The sequence below is a fragment of the Ipomoea triloba genome, chromosome 13 (assembly GCF_003576645.1).
Source record: "Ipomoea triloba cultivar NCNSP0323 chromosome 13, ASM357664v1".
Classification (NCBI taxonomy): Eukaryota; Viridiplantae; Streptophyta; class Magnoliopsida; order Solanales; family Convolvulaceae; genus Ipomoea; species Ipomoea triloba.
Window position 1 is genome coordinate 5,134,195 of NC_044928.1, and position 5,856 is coordinate 5,140,050.

Sequence of the window (5,856 nt, forward strand, 5' to 3'; positions counted from 1 at the left end):
AGGACACCTAATTATCTATTAGAATCGACACCCTAATCGGCTAACCCATTCGTCTTCTTTTATAAAAAAATTTCACATTCGTCTTCTTTAATAAATTTATTCCCAACCGGTTAACCCATTCGTCTTCTTCAATAAAATTTTTTCTCAATTTGATTTATCCTCGAATCTTTGTCGACGATCAACGATTGTTCTTTTGTTTGCCGGTTTGGGCCCCATGCATTGTCGGTTGTAACTTGTAAGTTTTATTCTATTTGTAATTTGTTCTGTCTTTATTTCCTCTGCAACACTGCACACAGGCAACACAGTACACCTATAAGGCATTAGGGATTTAGGGCTATAAATCTATAATGAGTAATGCAAATATATAATGGGATAATGAATTTTGTGATTTTGTAATTCTAGAATATATATATATATATATATATATATATATATATATATATATAAAAGCAAAATGAAGTTTGCCAAAAAATCCCGCCCAAATGAAACGCCGTCGTATTTAAGGTTTTATACATTAATCACTTCGTTTTCCTACGAACCATTTATGGTTATAACATCTTTTTAGCCGTATTAATGGAAACAATTAATGGAAACAATATAATTGCAACTCTTCGACTGCTGCCCTTTCGTTAATAACGAAAGATCAGCAATCATATCTCAGAGTCCTATATATACATTACTTTCTGTTCATGTTAAACACTACCATATTTCAAACTCTTCAAACTAAAAAGTCTCATTCAGTCGGCCCTTTCAGACACCATGTACGTTCTTGCAACTGATATCTCGCCAATGAACACTAGGAGTGCTCTACGTCTCCGCGTGGTTAGGGTGTACGACATTCCTGAAAGAAAAGCTTCTACAATCATGAAATCTAAAGAGATTGTTTTCCATGACCAACAGATAATTGCTTATAATGTACAACCCTTTGATATTATTCTTTTCAACTCTTTTTTTTCATGTATTTAAATTTAAAAATCTAACATATACAGGGAACTTTCCTCCATGTGCATGTACCTAAAGAGCACGTAACCAGGTTTCAAAACGTCTTTAGGGAAGGGGTAGTATATGGTTTGAAAATTTTTTTAGTGATTATGAACTTTTACACCTTTAAAAACAGTCCACACCGCTACATGATCAAGTTTAACTACCAAACCTTTGTCAAGAGTTGAAGAACCCAAATTTCCCCATGCACATGTACAGGATAAGATCTCTTTCAGACATCAAATCAATGCAAGGAGTTGATGAGAAACAATTATTTGGTAAATTATTATATCAGTCCATATTTTTATAATGTCCTACAATAATCTGTCTCTAATACTAACTATTTTGTATAGATGTTATTGGAAGAGTTGTCGAACTCCATGCTCCACAGGCCAAAGTATTTAATGGGAAGGACTCTCGGCTTATTGACTTCATCATAGAGGATGCAGAGTAATGTTCCCCTTTAGTCTATAAACATCTATCTATTCATATATTCTTCTCCTAGATTGGTATAATGTTTATTTCTATCTCAAAATGCAGAGGTGTTCGAATAACCTGTACGGTATGGGACGACCATGTGGCTAAAATTGAACCTTTCTACAATACCTCTACTGAAGAGCCATTGGTTGTTTTGATCCAATTTTGTCGTGCTAGGGCTTGCCTAAACAGTAAGTGTATTACTTTGTAGTCCTTTTTTTTATAGCCGTAGAATACATTTTGATAATATGCTTACTGTATTAAAAAGATAGGGCGAACATACCTTTGAATGCTGAAAATTATTCTTTCGTTCCAGTCAAACCTGCAATAACAAAGTAATACTTAGTTACAATTAATAATTTGTTTCCAGGTGGTGAAATAAAGATTTGTAGCTCCTACGATGTTACACAGCTTCTATTCAATCAAGAAACTCCTGAATTTTTAGTATTTAAAGAAAGGTTTGTATTCAATACTCACTATATTTTAAACTTAAAGTTACATATTTCTTTTTTATTACCTCTGAAATATTGCTTTCATTTTCAGTTTAAACTTTGAGCAGACACCTATGAGAAGCATTGTGTCACAATCCAGCTTTAATCCCTGCAGTTCATACTCAATTTGTCAGTCTGGTGAAATAGAATGCCGTACAATATCTGAAATTTATCAACTTAAGGAGGTATGCAATGCATTCTTTCAATAATTGTTAACTTGCATTTCTTTAATCACTACCTGAATATTTTTTTGAGCAGTATGGAGACTTTTGGGTAGCTGCACGAGTGGTTTACATCGACTGTGGTAAAGAGTGGTATTGTGCTTCCTGTAGAACAAAAGGATGTAACAAAAAATTAACTGAACAGGAAGGTTTCATGTACTGCTCAACATGTAAAGCAACTTGGGGTGAGGGTATTTTAAGGTACAGAGTTAAGATAAGGGTGGTTCATTTGAATGGCAATGCTCCATTCTTGCTGTGGGACTGTGAATGTTGTGAACTTTTAGGTATTACTGCATATGATTTGAATGCCAAGCAAGACAAGGTAAGTAAACAATTAATTTTTTTTCCCTTGAGTACCAAAATCATATAAGTTATCTCACAACTAATTGTATAATTTTGTAGGATAAGAATGGTATCCCTAAAGATATACATGCATTGGTTGGGCTTAACCTTATTTTCAGAATTGCTGTGAGAAAGGAACAGTTCCAAAACTATCATAATGCATTTCCAGTGATGAGGTATATTAATGATTTGGCTTTGATTGAACAACATGCACCAGAACTTCTGCAGGGGAGGGATAAAGATCTCAGCTCAAAGCTTGAGCTAGAACTGACAGAAGAAGATCTTTGGGATGACGAGGTTTGTTTTTAACGTAATTCATTCTAACACTAATTTAGAGCCTATCTGATCTGTATGTATTTTTAGGACTTTGATGAAGTCAATGATGAAGCAGAAAGTCCTCTGCAAAGGGTTGCACCTCAACATGATAGAGACTTGAGTGGGGATGCTGCAGTGAAAAGATCTTTACTTGATGAGTTTTCAAGCACTCAGAGTTCCAAGAAGACAAAGGAGTTTGTTCCTAAGATTGAGTGTGTGAAAGAGCTTTGAGAGATTACTGAAGTTTTTAAAACATTTGACATGGTTCTCTGTTTTGTATGAGACTGTTTTACAGTCTGTGTTTGGATAATTTTGGACTACTATGTTACTGCTCTTTTCCAGTTCTGCACTTCTTAATGGACTTTAAATTTGTTTTTTTGCTAATTATTTAAGTTTATTCATCTATTAAAAACCAGTAATGCTATACTATATTTTTGTATACTGTTTTTCTCTTTTTGCAGACACAAAGTGAAGCAGTCAATACAGGAATTGAAGCACATACAAATGGCAATTAGTTAGTAGTCTATAAACATCTACCACATGTATGAGTTGTAATACATTTTGTAGTTCCTTTTATGTGTCAATCTGCTGTAAACCCAATATTTCCACACAATCAATAAAAGTGCATAGCTTATAACTTACATACATGTTTCCAATGTTGCAAGTAATTGTAGCTCTCCTACTCTTAACCTGCAAAGTGAAATTTCAAATAGTTATTCTTTGATTTCATACTATCCAATTAACAGTTGATGATAATGTTGATTTTTTAACACTATTACCATAAATTATCCAATTCAAAAACTAATTGAACCTTTCAATTATGTATTAACCTTACAAAAGAAATTAAAAATACTTTAAACTCCAATTCAATAAGTAATTTCACATTACAAAAATGTAGAAACCTTTAAACTGGGAACTAAATAATGAATGAATATAAATTTACATGACCCCTAATTTCACATTACAAAAATGTAGAAACCTTTTCAATGGGAACTCAATTAGTACACCTATCTGTAACCTATACCCATGGCCTCTAAACACATTGTGATGACAGAATAGGGATTTTTAAATGACATCCTAATAACATATTTATGCATGTTAAAAGTGTTTAAAGAAGTATGCTTATTAGTCACATTATTACTAATAAAAGTTCACAAAGTGTTTAAAGAATGTACAGCTATCTGGTGAACAACATGCACCAGAATTGGCTGTGATTATTCACTCTGTGCAAATGATAGCATACATAGCAGACACTCTAAGAACTCTAGCAGACACTCTAAATATATCTAAGTATTACTCAATATTACTCAGTGCAAATGTATGCTTCCACGAGATTTCCTTATTATTCTCAATATCTTACTATCTTACTATATAAAAAAGCCACACGCCTAGGGAACCACAATCAGGCCAAAATTTTCCGCTCACACAAAACACAGTCGTTTAATGCGTTCCAAATACATAGTAATACATTGGCATACGGAAGGTCGGATACATAAGAGTTCTAGACCTATTTGGTATCTGTCTATTTGGTATTCTAAACAACTACCATAAATAGCTGTAAATACATTAAAAGCTTACAATTAAACACCATCATCACAGATTATATTTCCCAAAAACAATAAACATGGAGATCGACTGTTCACGATGCGTCTTTTGGGCTAACCAAAGTCTGTTCAATTGTTTTTTGATTTTTTGAATTGGTATAATCTGCTGTATATATATCTGCCATCTTCACTCTTCAAAACCCTGTCAGATAACTTCAAAACAAAGCCCTAGCATAACCTTTGTCATACCAATGGCTCCCCTATACATTCTTGGTCGTGACATTGCTCCCAGGAACAGCACTATATCAGAGATATATCAAAACAGAGAGGTATAGTATACAATTTTTATTTAATACAGATAGAAACCATTATTCTATAATTAACTATTTTTTTTTAATTGTAGTATGGTGATATTTTTTTTTAATTGTAGTATGGTGATTTCTGGGTGGTTGCCAAAATTGTGGGTATTGAGAGCTCATGGGATTGGTTTTATGTTTCCTGTAAGGCACATGGTTGTATTAAAAAGTTAGTAAAGAAACAGAATGGGCAGTATTATTGTGATAAGTGTAAGAAGTCTTGGAAAGAAGGAGTTCTTAGGTACAGGGTAAAAGTCAGGGTTGTTGACCTCAATGGAAATGCACCTTTCATTCTCTTTGATAGGGAGTGTCAAGAGCTATTAGGCATGAGTGCAACAAAGTTAAGGTCTAAGATCGTTGAGGTAAATCTTTCCTATTACAAATTATTTGATTTTTTTTTAATTGGAAAAGAATGGTATCTAACAAAATACTATTTAACTTTTCTAGGGACCCATTAGAGTCCCTGATGAGATAGAGTGTTTGGTAGGACTTGCAATGCTGTTTAGGATTGCAGCTAGAAAGGAACAGTTTGAAAACCTACACAACGCCTTTGCTGTTATGAAGGTTATAAATGATCTTAAATTGGTTACAGTCTACTCTCCAGCATTGCAAGAATCACCTGGAGGATCATGTGAAGTGTGAGAAACTGGACTGAATTTCCCCTGAAATATGTGGACAAGTAGTAGTTTTTGCAAGGATTTTTGGCTATAAAGACTAAGCAGGACTTAATATTTTAAATTGATGTGCTAATGACACTTTGTTTGGTGTAAAATGACAATGTATGCAACTTTATTTTTGTTATCCAGCTTTATTTTTGTTATATTCAGTACTGTTTTGTTTGCAGGTGTTTAAGAATATGCCTCAGCTTTATTTTTGTTATATTCAGTACTGTTTTGTTTGCAGGTGTTTAAGAATATGCCTACAGTATGGATATTTAAGAAATGGTGAAGTGCAATAGTTTTTTATGCAGGTTTATAATTTAGTGAAGAAGTGAAGAAAAGACTACATCACTTAGTGAGAATGTGAAGAGAAGAATGCATCACTTAAGGAGGAAGTGAAGAGAAGACTGAATCACTTAATAATGGAGTGAAGAGAAGACTGCAATCACTTAATGATGCAGTGAAGATAT

The 5,856-nt window shown here is 33.4% G+C and overlaps 1 pseudogene; it reads left to right on the plus strand.

The window, feature by feature from the left end:
- Positions 1-588: 588 nt before the first annotated feature.
- Positions 589-5,638, plus strand: LOC116001087 (annotated as a pseudogene).
- The last annotated feature ends 218 nt before the right edge of the window (positions 5,639-5,856 follow it).